At 35.4% G+C, this 18,051-nt stretch overlaps 1 protein-coding gene across 1 annotated transcript in view; it reads right to left on the bottom strand.

Moving 5' to 3' along the window:
• The window catches only part of MET (MET proto-oncogene, receptor tyrosine kinase), a 157,925-nt gene extending 140,259 nt beyond the window's left edge, over positions 1 to 17,666 (bottom strand). The window contains exon 1 of the mRNA XM_003771542.4: positions 17,212 to 17,666. The gene's annotated coding sequence lies outside the window, so the exon portion shown is untranslated. The remainder of the gene's footprint in view (positions 1 to 17,211) is intronic.
• Between the last annotated feature and the right edge of the window lie 385 nt (positions 17,667 to 18,051).

The following is an 18,051-nucleotide window of genomic DNA, read 5'->3' as shown; positions in this document are numbered from 1 at the left end:
AAAATTCCCAAAATTCCATGCCTTTAGTGAGTAAAGGATTAAATAGAACTTTCCATAGAAAATGAACAGACATATTGAGCATAAAATATGATAACAAATAATTATGATATCTAAGGTCTGAGAGACAGCATAGTATATAGCATAGAAGAATGGATATCAGAAAGAACTGGACTCAGATCCTAGCTGTCTTAGTTAATCTCTCAATGTCTACAAACTATTTAAGCCTATAATTATACTGATTTACTGATCTGAATTAGTGTAGGGAGTCAATGCACTGGTAATCTCTACACAAGTGAAACTGGAATCATGATGGGTTCAGATCAAAAGGTTAAAGAATAGGAACTGGACTTATCATTTCATTGATATGGGAAATTGCCAGATGTGGAAATTTCCTCTATTAATATAGGTTGACACTACTTCTTCAAAACATAGTCTCAGGGAACCATCTAAAGCACTGAGAGGTTAATTGGCTTGCCCAGAGTCACATAGTGTGCTTCAGAGGCAAGATGTGAATCCAGTTCTGCTTCTCTGTGAGGAGAGCTTTCTATGCAGTCATGATAATTTTATATAAGCACATATAATATACAGACATGTATTTGTATATACAAATAATATAATTTGTATATGTGTACATGTATGAACATAAATGTATAGAGGTATGCAATATACATATTCATATATGTGTGTATAATTATATATATATGTGTGTGTGTGCATGTGCATGATAGATAGAACAGACTCAGTAAGCACTCTGAACTTTTAAAATTTTTTAGCCCCAAAGATTGGATGCAGCCAAAATTAAACTTATGTCTATAAAACTGATCAATTCAGTGAAAAACTAAAGATGAATTTTTTTTTATTTAATAGCCTTTTATTTACAGGTTATATGCATGGGTAACTTTACAGCATTAACAATCGCCAAACCTCTTGTTCCAATTTTTCACCTCTTACCCCCCCACCCCCTCCCCTAGATGGCAGGATGACCAGTAGATGTTAAATATATTAAAATATAAATTAGATACACAATAAGTATACCTGACCAAAACGTTATTTTGCTATACAAAAAGAATCAGACTTTGAAATATTGTACAATTAGCTTGTGAAGGAAATCAAAAATGCAGGTGGGCATAAATATAGGAACTGGGAATTCAATGTAATGGTTTTTAGTCATCACCCAGAGTTCTTTCTCTGGGCGTAGCTGGTTCAGTTCATTACTGCTCCATTGGAGATGATTTGGTTGATCTCGTTGCTGAGGATGGCCTGGTCCATCAGAACTGGTCATCATATAGTATTGTTGTTGAAGTATATAATGATCTCCTGGTCCTGCTCATTTCACTCAGCATCAGTTCGTGTAAGTCTCTCCAGGCCTTTCTGAAATCATCCTGTTGGTCATTTCTTACAGAACAGTAATATTCCATAATTTTCATATACCACAATTTATTCAGCCATTCTCCAACTGATGGACATCCATTCAGTTTCCAGTTTCTAGCCACTACAAAAAGGGCTGCCACAAACATTCGTGCACATACAGGTCCCTTTCCCTTCTTTATAATCTCTTTGGGATATAATCCCAGTAGTAACACTGCTGGATCAAAGGGTATGCACAGTTTGATAACTTTTTGAGCATAGTTCCAAACTACTCTCCAAAATGGTTGGATTCGTTCACAACTCCACCAACAATGCATCAATGTCCCAGTTTTCCCGCATCCCCTCCAACAATCATCATTATTTTTTCCTGTCATCTTAGCCAATCTGACAGGTGTGTAGTGGTATCTTAGAGTTGTCTTAATTTGCATTTCTCTGATTAATAATGACTTGGAGCATCTTTTCATATGACTAGAAATAGTTTCAATTTCTTCATCTGAGAATTGTCTGTTCATATCCTTTGACCATTTTTCAATTGGAGAATGGCTTGATTTTTTATAAATTAGAGTTAATTCTCTATATATTTTGGAAATGAGGCCTTTATCAGAACCTTTGACTGTAAAAATATTTTCCCAGTTTATTGCTTCCCTTCTAATCTTGTCTGCATTAGTTTTGTTTGTACAAAAACTTTTCAGTTTGGTATAATCGAAATTTTCTATTTTGTGATCAGTAATGATCTCTAGTTCTGCTTTGGTCATAAAGACCTTCCCCTTCCACAGGTCTGAGAGGTAAACTATCCTGTGTTCCTCTAATTTATTAATAATTTCATTCTTTATGCCTAGGTCATGAACCCATTTTGACCTTATCTTGGTGTACGGCGTTAAGTATGGATCAATGCCTAGTTTCTGCCATATTAGTTTCCAATTTTCCCAGCAATTTTTGTCAAACAGTAAGTTCTTATCCCAAAAGCTGGGGTCTTTGGGTTTGTCAAAGACTAGGTTGCTATAGTTGTTGACTGTTTTATCCCTTGAACCTAACCTATTCCACTGATCAACTAATCTGTTCCTTAGCCAATACCAAATGGTTTTGGTAACTGCTGCTCTATAATATAATTTTAGATCTGGTACAGATAAGCCACCTACATTTGATTTTTTTTTCATTAATTCCCTTGAAATTCTTGACCTTTTGTTTTTCCATATGAATTTTGTTGTTATTTTTTTCTAGGTCATTAAAATAGTTTTTTGGGAGTCTGATTGGTATAGCGCTGAATAAATAGATTAGTTTAGGTAATATTGTCATTAAAGATGAATTTTTAAAAAAATCTCATCAGTTATTCCTTTTCTATTTATATTGGTTCAGATGAGCCTATTTGCTGTCAAGGAGACTATGTAAGTTGAAAAAATACAAACAAGAATAAAAATTACTCTGATACAACACTTGTCTTCACGTATACTGACCAAGAAGAAGGTCTAAATAAGTAGCAAGGTTAGTCATTATTAATGACAAATCCTAAAATTACTCATCTTAATCTTCGTATTTGTCAGAGTTCCTCAAAGTAATATGACTAACATTTTATCATTTTGCTTTATTTTAAATTATATATACTGTACATATTTTTCTAAAATTGTTATACTGTGTAATTCTAGTTATTTTATGAACATCTGTGAGGATTGGCTGTAGAAAACCAAAACATATATAAACAGATGCCATTTTCTGAGTTTTGAGAAAATCTGTAGTCTTGAGTTGTCAAAGAAAAGAAATTATAATATTTATGAACTATATAATTATGAATTGCTGAATATAAAAGCTCCTTCTTTAGGAGTTGTGAGGGAACTTGAGTACTGAATAGCAAATCCAGTAATTCATTTAGAAGTTTGAATAATATTCACAAAGTAATTAATCAACTTATGAGATTGTTTCAAGTGCTGTCACCGCTCATTGTTTTTAATACGGCTGAAGTTTTATCTGCATTTTTCTGACATGACCTACAGAAATATATGGAAAAAATATATAAATATATGTAAATATGTACATATAAATATATATTTGTTTAGTTGTTGTAAGATTAAAAGATTTCACACAACGTGATTTTGTTAATTTCAATTTAATTTTAAATAAGTAATTTCATGACCAGCAGGATGAATACAGAGAAGATTGGTGAGACTTACATGAACTGATACTGAGCGAAATGAGCAGAACCAGGAAATCATTATATACCTCAACAACGATACTGTATGGGGATGTATTCTTATGGAAGTGGATTTCTTCAACAAAGAGAAAATCTAACTTAGTTTCAATTGATCAAGGATGGACAGAAGCAGCTACACCCAAAGAAAGAACACTAGGAAATGAATGCAAACTGCTTGCACTTTTGTTCTTCTTCCCGGGTTATTTATACCTTCTAAATCCAATTCTCCCTGAGCAAAAGAAAACTATTCGGTTTTGCACACATATATTGTATCCAAGATCTACTGTAATCTATTTAACATGTATAGGACTGCTTGCCATCTTGGGGAGAGGGTGGAGGGAGGGAGGGGAAAAATCAGAACAGAAGTGAGTGCAAAGGATAATGTTGTAAAAAATTACCCTGACATGGGTTCTGTCAATAAAAAGTTATTTAATTAAAAAAAAATAAGTAATTTCAATTTAAACTACTTAAAGGTAAAATTTAAAAGTTTTAATTTTAGCATTAAAGAAACTAAACCTAGGTGAAGTCTATAATATTTGATTTCTATCCAGTTATAAGTTTTGTCTTACTTTGATTTTACCTTTCACTAAATATGACTTATTTTATTTTTTACTTTTGACACTTATAGAAATAAGAAACAGTTCAATCCCATCTTTCAAACCAAAGGATCCAGTTGGGACCTTCTTGATTTCATTTGTTTGCATTGCTTGAATTAATAATCAGATTTCTATTTTACTTTCTTCTATATGTATGTATATATATATATATATATATATATATATATATATGCTATCATTATGGCCAGAAAGGAACTTAGAGGTGGTCTAACCTTAGAGGAAATTTTGGGGATAGAAAAGTTAAATGAATTGTCTAAGGTCATTGAGATTTGAACCACGGTTTTCTGACACCAAATCTAATGATCTTTCCCCGAATACTATATTACATTTCATGTATATGATGCATCAATTTAGAAATTATTCAGTAAACACCCAAAATGTACCAGGCATTATACTAAATCCTTGGGATACAAAGACAAAATAAAATGGCCTCTATTATCAAGGAGCTAACATCCTATTTGGAAAAAAAAAAGACATTCCCAGAAACAGAACTGTTTATATATATAAACAGTATATATATACTGTTCCCAGAAAATGAAATACAGAATGTATACTAAATAAGCAAATGGAAAGAGTGGAATAAATGAAAAAAATGTTATGGACGTAGAATTCATTAAGACTTGACAATTGGTTGGAGAGGGGAGGAAAGAAAGAGGGAAAAGTTGGTGGCAAGTTGAGTTCTGAACCTGATTTATTAGAAGGTTGATAATATCTCAAAAGAAATAGAGAAAATAGGAAGAGAGGTGTTTTGTGGTTAATTTTTAGAGAAACATAATGAATTTTGTTTTGGACTTGTTAATTTTGAGATTCCTATGATATATCTATTGGAAAATGTCCGATAGGCAGTTGGGGAAGCAGAACTAGAGGACAGAAAGGATCCCAGAAATATATATATATATATATATAATTTCATTTGTGTGTGTATGTATGTGTGTAAGATTTTTTCTATCTAATTCATGTTGGAAGTACAGAGACTCTATACAGAAATTTTATGTGCTCTATTTCTAACCTGAGCTGGTTCACCTCTCCTTAGCTTATCTGGTGGTTTGACATTCTTGGGAATTCACCATATTAACACCAAACTTAGTCTGATTGCATGATTGTCTTAGCTGACCAGTTCAGAACTCCTAAGCTCACCAGATTTGACAGCATGATTCTCTCTGGTAGCAGTGATTATGGTAGGGCACCACCATGCAGGATCATGGCTATTTATGGGAAATATATGCACAGATATGGTAAATGAACCTAAGGAAACTGATATTTGAGGGAAGGCGAGAGAGAGAAAATGGTGAAAAAGAAAGAAAAGGATCCAAGAAAAATACTTGGGGTACACCTCTAATTTAGGGGGTGACACATCTGTTGATGATGATATTGCTGCAATGGATACTGAGGAGTACCTAGAGAAGTGAGAGGAGAAACAGAGAGTCATGAAAACCCAGGAAGGAGTGAACATCTAGTAAGAAATGATATTCAATAATCTCATCAAATACTGCAGAGAGGCCAAAAAGTTATTGCTACCAAAAGGTCATTGGTTTTAGCCAGTGGTAAATTTGAAAAGAGAAATTTAAATTAGCAATGAGATCAGAAAATAAAGATTGGAAAAGTAAGAGGTGAGGAAGTATAGACAATGAATATGAACAACTTTTTCTTTGCACTGATTTAGGGGATAAATGAAGGTACTCTAAGAATGAGGAAGATATGGACATGTTTGTAACTAGTGAGAAAGTAGAGAGTAAATAAGTAGAGACTGAAGATTAGAGAGAAACATGGGGCAAATATGCTCAAAGAAGAGATAGGAAAAGATATATTGATGGCACAAATAAAGGGATTGGATTTGTTGACAAGAGGGGTTATCTTTTATCAGATATTGGAATAAAGAAGCACAGATACAGGGAGGATATCAGGAAGCTTTGAGAAGTGCAGTAGGGGACAAGAGAGGCAAACAACCTCTATTGTCTCAGTAGAGTATGAGTTGAGGTCCTTGGCCAAAAGAGAGGCTGGAAGGGATGAAGAGGGAAGTTAAGGAAAAAAGGTAAGGTTTGGAACAAACACTCATCATTTATAGAAGTGATTGCCTTATGTCAATGAGTACCCAAATAAGATTAGAGGCTTATAGTAGTAGCAGTTAGCAAGATTATTCAGTAGCACTGTGATCTGAAGATGGATTATGGGAATAATGTAAGGATGCCATTTGGCATAGCATAGATAGTGACAGGACAAGGGAGCAAAGATTTGACAGCAGGAGATGATGTACAATTGAATTGGTTAGATAAAGGTTTAAGAGAGGAAAAGGGAAGTGCAGTCTGAACAGAGCTGATGTACTGGAAGAAGTCTGAGTAATAAAATTACTAAGTCATGATGAAGATACAGAATAGGACTGGAGAAAGATGAGGTACAGGGAGATTTGGATTGCTATTAATGAGTTAAGTGGGTGATGAATATACTCTACAATGATATGCATCTTAATCTCTCCACACCTTTTTATCCTTCTTGGTTCTAGTTCTTGCCTTCTCATAAATCCTATACAGAAGATAGAGCAATTATGCTGAAGGCTATTATCTAAACCTTCTAATATTAAGTGAATACAAATGTAGCATTTGACCAGCCTACCTCCTTTTCCCATCATACATTTTCTGGGTGACATCTTTTAATCTGCTTCTTATGTAGAAGTTGTCACTGATAACATGCTACAATCTTCTTGTGTTTCTATTGCTATTTTTGTTATCTGCCATTTTAATTCTACCTAGCTGTATTATCATGAGTACAGTTTTCCCACCTGTAAAAATTAGCATAATAATACTATTACCCAACTCACAGGGTTGTTGTGAGAAGAGCTATTTGCAAACCTTGAAGAACCAGACACAGGTGAGTTATTAAAATACCTTCTGCTATTGTAGCAAGGACAATCATAAAATAAATATTTGACTTTGACAAAATTCCTCAAATTTAGCCTTCTAAAGAAAATTGGAATTTTTCATTTGCTAAGTTGTAAGACCTTTTAATTTAATAAAAATGCTTTTCATTTCTTATGTAAATATTTATTGAAGATAGACACATGGGAGCAAGTAGGTACTACAATAAATAGAGAACTGACTTTGGAGTCAGGAGGACCTGAATTCAAATGCAGTCCTAGATACTTGCTATGTCACCCTGGGCAAGTCACTTAACCCCAATTGCCTACAACAAAGCAAAACAAAACAAAAAGTCCCAAACAAACAGAAAATACACACGTATATGGTTATTAAGTAGTTTTGGTGGCAGCTAGGTCATGCAGTGGATAGAACACCAGCCCTGAAGTCAGGAGGACCTGAGTTCAAATTTGACTTCAGACACTTAACACTTCCTAGCAGTGTGACCCTGGGCAAGTCACTTAACCCCAATTGCTATGGGTGTGGGGATGGGAATGGGAGTGAGATGGTTTTGGTTAACTCCAGAAGTGAGGAATACTGATATAAATTCAGCAAAAAATTTCAAATTAGTAACTAAAATTAGATGTGTAAATATCTATATAATCAAATGCTGGATAAGTGCTTTGGTGAATATACCACACTAAAGAATGTTCATTTTGAGCATTTAAATATAGAGGCTGCTTGTTTTTAGCCAACGATAATACAGAAGCTTCTCCTTTCCCCTCTAAAGAATAATGTATTTGGCATCAAGAGAACATAGTTTTAAATGAGCAAAGTTTTCTAAATCAAGTGTGGAAATTGGGAACCCGGAACTTAACATTTCATTAACAAGTGTTACTCCTCAAATATCATCATTACTTTTTAAAATGAAACTTTATTTCACTAAGAAAAAAAAAGAACTTTGTTGACTTTGAGAAAGAAATTACTCATGTCCTTTTTTCACTCTCTTTATATTTTTATGCCACGTTCATATGGGAAGTTCAGTTACCAGAAAAGACGCATACATAAACAGGAAATCTAACTTCAGTAAGAAGGTGTTTTTCTTCACACAATAGAGTTCAAAGATGTGTCATCATGTAATTTAGAGCTAAAAAGCAACACTACTATTATTGTAGAACACAAAACACCCTACACATTACAACAGTTTACAATTATATCCTGACTCCTAAGCCTGTTAAAACTTGTTGAGGATCCCAACTCATACAACTTGTCCTTTTCTGGTTCCTAGTTTTCCATCAGTCTGAATGTTAAAGTGGTGGGGAGGGGTGAATTAGGGTGGTAATATGAAGGAAGGTAGAGGAGGCAATTGGATTTCTGGAAAGCAATTGGTAACATTTGCAGATTTATTCAAATTGCTTTGGAAATCCTTTACTATTCTCAGTACTGCTTTTTGTAAGAAAGTAGCTACATGGCAAAGAATGACTTTCTATAAATGTCATAAATTAAGTTAAAAGGCTTATTTTTGAAATTTGTCAAATTAGGTCATCGATTCAGAGAAGAACTCATATCAAGACATGGCAGATAAAACCTTTATACTACTTTGGAACACTGATATTAATAGGAAGCACTTTGGAAAAATAGATTAAGAGATATATGGACACAGGTTTTATATGACAACAGTTATACATATTTTTGGTTATACATATTTTAAAGCAAAACTTAGTGTTATATAAAAATATTTCCCTGGCACTAAATAAATGGAGGGGGAGGAGGGAATAAAACAGGTGACTATAATTGAATGCCATTGAGAACAAAGCCTTTAAAAATACTTAAATTTTTCCTGTCACATAAGAAAAACTCATTAGCATTCAGAGGAAAATCTATTCTGCCAAGGAAAGAACCTATCTGATAGTCATTTAGTTGCATGATTTCAGATATAATTCAAATTCTTGGGCTGTTTACAGAACCCAGGCAATAAGAACTTCTTATTTTCAGAAACAAACAAACAAAAAAACCAACTCAGCCTTTAAATGGCTTCAAATATTTCTTGGACATCAAAGTGTGTAGAGAGACATATAGTTTATGGGTAATGATTTAAGTTTAAGTGCATCAGAAACACATGGATTAAATTTCCCTTAAAAGATCCCTAGGTTTAAAATTGTGGAGCTAAAGTGCTGGCCAGAACACATGTTGGGACCCAGCAAAGCCAAAACATGTTTTTAAAGATAGTTTGCGATGTCTTATGGACCCAAAGCTTGGCTGGGTTTCCCTTTCCCTTCTGATTAGGAACAGAAGAGTTCAACCTATTCCCTGTAAAAACAAATCAGTTTACCCTCCTTTTTCTCTGACTGGTGATATATGGGACTTTTCAAAAAGGCCCTAAGTTTTAATGTGCTATTAATTCTCTAAAAACAAATTACTTCAAAAAAAAAAAAAAAACATTCCTTAAAGTCCTTTTTTTTCCTTCTGTCAATCATCTGCTTTTAGTTTTGACCTTGGATCCTGGGTACTACTTAAACATCGACTATCAGAGGGAGTAAGTTCATTTTTAAAACAGGAAGAGATCACTGATCTTAATATTCACACTGCTTCATGATATATTATTTATTTGCATTTAAAATGGTAGGAAGAAATACAGTACATAATCTTCCTCTCCAACACAATGGTCTTCCTGAAGGCAGCTAGCCTGGGCATTTGGAAGATTTTTTAAGACTAAAGGAAACAAGTTTGCACAAAACCTGAGTGCTATTTATTCCTGGAAAAGAGATTGCTACACTGATTTAACTTATTTAGAGATACTTCAAACAAGTAAGGCAATAGAACTCTGAATTTCAGACAAGAATAACTACTTGGGAAGATTTCATACAGCTTTTTAAAGCTAGGGAAATGTTATATAAAAAAGGAGGATTCATCCCAAATATGAGAACTTGGAATATAAAATCTAAACATAAACGTATAACAAATTCAAACATTTCTGATCCCTTAAATAATAACTTCAATTTGAGAAAAAAGATAGATTGCATATTAAGAGAAGTAAATAGAACTTGAACTTAATATGAGGTATGTGAACTTATATATTTGGAATACTCAAGAAAATGTCTCCCAGGAGTAAAACGCTACAGAATAACTTTTCTTTTTTTTTTTAAAGTTCAATGAACTTATGATTGTTTTTAAATGTTTAAGCTAAAACCCTGTTAAAGACTGATTAGAGCACATCATAGAAAAGACAGCAAGCACTTTAGCCTATGTACTATTTGGTTCAGCAGTCCCAGGGGGCCCTACTAACTGATCTAGACAGACTAGAAGGGGGAAAAGTGGAAGAAAAAGAGTGGAAGAAAGTAAGAGGAAAAAAAACAATAGTTGTTTTTTTAATAAAAGAAAGTAACAAATAAAAAGGAGAAAATAAATTGTTTAATATGGTGGCTAGTGATACAATGGGCTTATTAACACTCCCTTTAGGAATGATTAATACTATAAACTGATTGATTTATATTAAAGGAAAATATTAATGATAAGGCTATAATTGTTTCAAATAAATTATATTTAGCTGTATATCTCTTTGTGTTATGAAGAGATGAAAAGTTAGGAGAATGGAGTAGCGGTTCTGAAAGTTTGGGGTCTTTGGAAATGTAGCCAGAAGACATTTGTTGACTTCTTTCACAATATAAAGTTGAGGATTATGCAATCCTGACTTTCAGAATGGGGTTTAAAAGGCTTCAGTAATCTTGATCTCCTTCCTAAACCATACCTCAATTCCCATCTGACTATACAATGTGCCAAGGGGCAGAATGGGAATGTTTCAATATTGTAGGACAGTAGTACTTAGCAAGTAAAACATGATTTTCCAAGGGATACTTTAGTCTTTCTAGTGATATGATCACCAAACCAAGCTACATATACATACACATACATACAAATATGAATGTATATTAAATATATATGTATATATATACATACATAAATATATATATATTTTTATACTAAATAGTCACAGTGTTGCAGTAAATGAAAGTTTAAAAACTGAGCTTTCACAATCAATATTTTTGTCCAATTTTTATAATCACTAATGACAAATGACACATTTCTGATTATGTATTATTATCAAAATGCATTTTGTCAGCTCAGAATGATTTCTCATTTTTAAACTCTATTGAAAATCCCCTCATGTTTTTTCCCAATTAAACATTTTACTGCTTATAAAAATGCTCTCCTTATTTAATCCCTCAAAAACAATTATATCATGGTTTTACTGTATACTTTTATTGTAACAAATCCCAACTGGGATGTATTAACTAAACTAAAACATAACTAAAGAGATACCTGAGTTTCGGACTTCCAATACAATAATAGAGTACAAAATTACTCATAGTTCCTAAACTGATAATGGGAGCAGAAAGCTTTTCACATATAAAACTGTCCTCTGGCCAGCTGTGTTACAGACAGTGGATATGAGAGAAGTGGATGATGACTCAAGAGATTGGATATGCCCTTTTCAGCCTTTCATTATTAGCTAGTCCACAGATCTAAATCCATCTCCAAATGGTAAAGGCCAAAACTTATCACCTTTATCGATGCTCTTTGAGAGACAGTATGATACACAAGAAAGGACAGACATCAGAAGACTCATTCTGGCTTTCCTTCTCCCTACTACTTAGTAGCTGTGTAGCTGATCTGGGGCAAATGACTTAACCTCTCTGAGCATAAGTTTTCTCTTCTGCAAAATGAGGGCGTGCCATGAAATGACTTCTAGCCCTAATCTTATGATCCTTTTCAATATTTTCCTAGACTCATGATTTCATCAATGTAGGAAACTTCCATTGAGGGAATTACAGTCAATGCATATCACTTTCTGTTGTACAACTTAAAGTCTTAGATAGTTGCCTGGAGACACTGAGAAGGCAAGTATGTGCAAGAAATGGGCACAAAGCCAGATTTTTCTGACCCCAGGGATCAGCAGTTCATCATCTATGCTGTGCTTTCTCACTCGATGCATTTGCATCACATGAGCTTGTGGTTTAGTGTAGTTCTTATTGTAAAAATGTCTTTTTATCAGTTATACAACTTGTACATATAGAACTCTGCACTAACTTTAGCCTTTGGCGTAGCACCAAGTTTAAAAAAATCTGGTATCATGTCTCCAGAGCACTGAGAGGACCCATTATGGAATATTCATGTGAGGACATGGACCAAGAGTTGCTCAGGATAGGAAGGCATGGGTGGACTTCAGTTGGGAAGGAATTTTTCTCACTACAGAAATTGTGGATTCATTGAAATGCTGAAGAAGGGAGGGAAAGGAAAAGGGAACAAGCCAAACTATTATGTGTCAAGTACTGTGCTACATACTTTACAAATTTCATTTGACACACAGAGCAACTTGGGAGGTAAGTACTATTTTTATCCCCATTTTACAGTGAAGCTAAATGACATGCCCAGGGTCAGATTGCTAGTTAAGGTTGGAATTTGAACTCAGGTCTTCTAGACTAGAGCATTATCTACTACAATCTAGCTGCCAAGAAGAGCAATTCTAGAGGAGTATTAAAATTAAGAAATTTAAGAATGAAATAGCATGAAATAATATTGAAAAGTACTGATATGTAGTTTTTTATTTCCAAGTGAAAGTTTAGACCAATTTTTCACAAGGAAATCATTTCCTTAAATCATTTGCCTTGTTTTTGGACATGAAGGAGAGGGGTAGGTATAGAAAAGGAAACAAGTATTTATTAAGCTCCTATTATGTGCTGGGCACTGTATCACAAGCTTTATAAAATTATCTCATTTGCTTGACTGATTGTTTATCCATTGATTAGAAAAGTGCATAGTATATCCCAACCCATCTCTGAGTGTTTTTTTTAAAATGAAATTTCCTATCTTATCATAGTTTTATTCGATTAAACAAACATTTAATGAATCCCTACTGTGTGCAAGCCTCTATCCAAGGTGCTTTGGAACATATAAAGAAAAATAGCAGTCTCTGCCCTCATGGAATTTTCAGTAGGGGAAATGATATGTAGATAAAGACCAGAACAAATCAAAACTTGCCCTAATATACTGCAAGACAGAAGGTGACAACATAAAAACAATAACATGGTTCACATAATTCACTTAGGCTAGTTCAGAGGAGGAAGAGATCAAACATCCAAAAGTTATAGTTGCTAGTAGCCTGATATCGTAAATAGATGATTGGATGAGGAATCAGAAGATCTGGGTTCTCTGCCTATGTGTCACTTATTACCTGTGTGACCTTGAACAGCCTTTCTCTGAGTTTAAGTTTCTTTATCTATAAAAAGCTTGGGTTGGACTAGATGACTTTTGACATTCCTTCCAGAGGAAATAAGTGCGTGAGACAGCTAGGTCAATGGAACACTGGGCCTGGAGTCAGGAAGACCTGAACTTAAATCTAGCCTCAGATACTTTCCATCTGTATGACTGAACTCATCACTTAACCTTTTTCTGCCTTACTTTCCTCAACTGTAAAATGGGGATAAAATACCACCTATCTTCCAGACTATTGGGAAATAGGATAATATATAGAGACTGCTTAGCACATAGTAGGCACTTTAATAAAAGCTTATGTACTTCCTTTCTTATAATTTCAAATCTATTATATTGTATTAGGTACAATGAGTTCCCCACATCAGTGAAATCATAGGTCGGAATACCTATTCCTACAAAGTCTCTGTAATTGGCTGTGAATAGACAGAGTTGATCTTAAAATCAAGAGCACCTTCATTCAAATCCCACCTTGCATCCATACTAAATGTCTGATCCTGGACGAATTGTCACTTAATGTTAGTTCTCTGGGTAGTACTTTAAACTTATTAATTGCAAAAAAGGTTCCAACTTATTCTGGTAGAAAGTTTTTCCTCCTGTGAAAATTCCCTCTATCAGTGAAAATTCCCCTATCATAGGTAAAATCCCTCACCCTATCTTTTTATGTGTTAAATGATTTATTTATATTAAAAAATCTTCTGTTCCTCATTTTTCATGTACTTAGGATTACTACTTGCCTACAATGAACATTCATACACAAGATTCTTTTCATTTCCCCAGCTGTTCTATTTTTATGTTACAGTTATTTGTATATGTGTCATATCCTTTTACCAACCAGGTCATATCCTCTTACTGGTCTATAAGCCCCCTGAGGGCAGGTATTGTATCTGTTTTTAGCTATTCTTTCTATCAACTCTAGGGTCTATCACTGCATTAGTATTTAATATATATTTGTAAAAGTGGAATTTGAATTCTATAGTCTATTACTTACTATTGTAGCTAGATTAAAAGATCATTAAGGATAAGAACTTTATCTTTTAGATCCCTCCCCCCCTGCCAGTCTTGTATGTTATCTGGCACACACTGTGCTCAACAAATGTTTGCTAAATAAAACTTTGCAAGAGTGTGGCTGGCTAGGGATTTAGATACATGCAATCCACTGGACCACAGATTGGGGTCAACTAGAGAAGAAAGTGGAAGTCAAAACATTCCTGCCTAAAGAGACATTAGTTAATAGTAACCTTTATTATTTATTTGTTGCTATAATTACCTTCCTAAATCAGCTGCTGACACTCTATCCTGCCACAGAGAAAGCCGCTAAAAAGGCGGTTAATTCTTTAAGGTACAAAGTTCCTTGGATTGGAGATTCCTAGATTTACCTTCTTTCCTTTTACAAAGAAACAAAAACCTATGAAAACATACTCTCTCACATCAAGGCACTGATGAAAAAGAAAAAAATATGGAAAGATTTTGAAAGAGAGTAGCTAGTTCTGATGAATGAAGGGACAGGCAGTGTCCTCCAAACCTAAGGTCAACCGAAAAAAACTGGAAGAAAAAAAATGAAACAGTAGGATTTGGCAGAAATTCTGACAAACCAGTGGGCCTGAGATGAAGATGTGTAGAGAGATGGGTGATAAATAAATAGTGCTAAATAAAAAGAATGAAGCTAGAATAAACAATATTAAATAAAGCTTATGTTTTTCAAGGTCTGTGTCTACTATTAGATTTCAGTTAGTCTTGCAAAGGCCACTCTCAAGCCAATCCTCTTCTTCTTAAAGGAACTGTTCTTTTTGAGTTATTCAATTTTACGTTGAAAGAAAAAAAATGAGATTGGAGAGAATAACATTGATTTGAAACTAATATTGAGTTTTTCTACAAAAAAATGCTATTGTAAAATGGATCTCACCTGCAACTAATGAAATAATTTCCTTTAGCTTTGTGATTTGAGGTTTTCTTAAGTAAAAGGACATATAAGATTATATATCAGTAAAATAATAGAAGAAATATTAGGTATAAAGAGAAATAACAGGATGGCCTTTCAATTCCCTTACCTTTCAATTTTATAACTTAACAAAGTGGAATCTTTTCTTCTGGGGAATAAATAGTCCTGTGAATATTAAACTATGAACATTTATTTTAACTTGATTTACTTGAAAAAAACTCTTTTTAATAACTCAGATAATTGTTGCTGAAGGCATGCATATCTAACACAGATGCACTCCTTAAAGGAACAAAGCAAATCCCCTAAAAGTAGATTTTCTATGGAAAAGCAACTACATGCAGCAGACTCCAACTATCAGAAGTTGGGTTAACAACAAATCTGTTGCATTTTTGAGATTTGAACAGAATATTACCCAACCACCTATATGTTTTATAAAAGATTAAACACATTTTGAGTACTGCAAAAAAAAAAAAAAAAAGTTCTAATGAGTGGTATAAAGGATCTGGAATTGTTTTCCCACAATTTAAAAAGTGTAACTCATAAAACTTTGCAAATTAATTAAAGAAAAAATACAGAATATGAATACAAAAGCTCTTTAGTTCTCTACTAGATCTGATGATGGAAGTTTCTGTGCTTAGATAAAATTCAATAAGCTTTGCGATAAAAAGGGGGAAGGCTATATTTCTGTAAATAATCCAGGCACCACTTACACTGTTTACTTAAGAGCACAATTCATGTTCCAGTAGCACAGAAAAACATGATGTACATCATTTTTAGATAATCACTCTGCAGCAAAAAATTCATTAGTCAGCCATAACACTTTTTAGGTAAAAGAAGATAATGTTTTATTGAATCCATTTGCATGTGTCTGGCTGATAGAAATTAAAAAGTAAGCCTTTGATGCAATATTTAAAATGTGATCATTCCTTAGAACTGGGGAGAATAATTGAGAGTTCAATATATTCTTTGCAATGTCAGTTTTTACAATCACCGCACATTCATTGGCCATCATATCTTGGCAATTAATGGATCCTGATTATTTTGCCTAAGAGAGTTGACAGTATTTCATTTTTCCAGAGTGCTCCTTCAAGCATAAAACTGAAAAAAGGTAAAATGCACCAGCATAATTCTTCATGCACAAGCATGGATGGGAACGGTCTCCAACTGCCATATTAGTAAGTGGATATTTTTTCTAAACCTAAAAGGTATGGTGTATGAAACCAAGCCTTGATATAGATTTCTATACCGTAAAAGTGCTCAATGAAATTGCTTTCATTTATAAAATGCACAAAGTACCTGTCAATTATTGGAACAGCAACCATCTCGTTACGGATACCAGCAACAGTTGCTTGAATGCTAGCTAGAAGCAATTTCTCCTTTCTGTGTTCTAAGCTTTGACAAAAGGTGTATTTGGAGACTGGGGAATTACTAATTAACAAAAGTGGACAGATGGACATGGACAGTGGAAATGTCCAGAAATGGACATTCAGGAGTCACACGTGCACCTGCCCTTTCAAAGAACATCAAGTCATAGTTTTGATTAAGGAAGGAGTCAGCTTTGCTCAGATCGTCCCTGCATCGCCAGGGGTCAGAGTGACTGCATCCCTTTGTAAAGGCTGAGTCAGATCACCAACTGAAACTTATCTATAACGGTGGTGCACACACACACACACACACACACACACACACACACACTTCACGGTCTCTCTCCCCATGCCTAGGCACAAGATCTATTCCTGAGTCATCCCAGGGAATCATCCAGGGTGTTATCACCCCAACAATGATAAAAGAATAGCTTTTGTCTTCACCTTCATTCTGCCCATACAACTTTAGTTTTTTGACCACAACTCTTTTCCCCACCCCTCCACCCCAGCCTAGAGATCCCTCTACTTGCCCAATTCACCCACCACTCCTCTCTTACAAACAAAGAGAAGGGGCTGGGGCGGGGGTGTATTCTGGAAGAGAGGTTCAAGTCTTTACCTGGAGGTGCCAGCGTCCGCACGGAGAAGCAGCTCAGGGGGTAAAAGACCACCCGCAGGCGTTCGCCCTGTCCCCTCCCCCCCCTCCTTTCGCAGCTGTTCAGCTGTCGTCCCGCATCTGGATTCTTCAGTCAAGCTGGTCTCCGCTGCATCTGGACACAAAGGCGCTCGGGGCGGTGCGGAGGGGAGGGGGGTACGGCGGGAGAGGAGGTGAGCGGCCCTCCCGGGTCACCTGGCAGCCTTGGCACCGAGCGAGCCAGCAAACGCTCCTCCCCTCCTAGGTGCCTGGTGTCCGCGGCGCTGTAGAAGCTCCCGCAAGCAAATCGTCAGTGCTAGGGCTCCCTCCGCCCCTTTCCACGAGCGGTCCTGACCTGCCGGTGACTCACCCCGGCATCGGGTTCCGCGTGCGCGCCTATGCGAGTGTGCAAATGTGATTGTGTGTGTGTGTGTGTGTGTGTGTGTGTGCGCGCGCGCTAGTATGTTTGTTTGTGTATGTGTGTGTGCGCGCTCGAGACGGGCGGGGAGGTGCTCTGTCCAACACTCCTCCTGCACGTGCCCCTCTTCTCTTAGTTCTCTCTCCTTTGGGACCCAGGACGCTGCCCAAGTGGACACTGGTGCTGTCCAAAAGGGCAAACCTAGCCCCGAATCCTGCTCAGCTCCTGACCACTTTGGCCGATTTCTTTCCCTGTAACCTTCAAGGAAAAGCGAAACTTTGTCTGTAAAGGAGTTTCCTCGCTCCCCGTCTCTCTTCTTCTCTGTTTCTCTCTCTCTCTCTCTTCCTCCTTTTTCTCCCTTCCCCACCTCGGGCGGCTTGGAGTTAGCACAGCTGGTAAAAAGCAAG

This window comes from Sarcophilus harrisii, chromosome 5 (genome assembly GCF_902635505.1).
Source record: "Sarcophilus harrisii chromosome 5, mSarHar1.11, whole genome shotgun sequence".
In the NCBI taxonomy this organism is placed as follows: Eukaryota; Metazoa; Chordata; class Mammalia; order Dasyuromorphia; family Dasyuridae; genus Sarcophilus; species Sarcophilus harrisii.
This window is presented reverse-complemented; position numbering and strand designations above follow the sequence as displayed.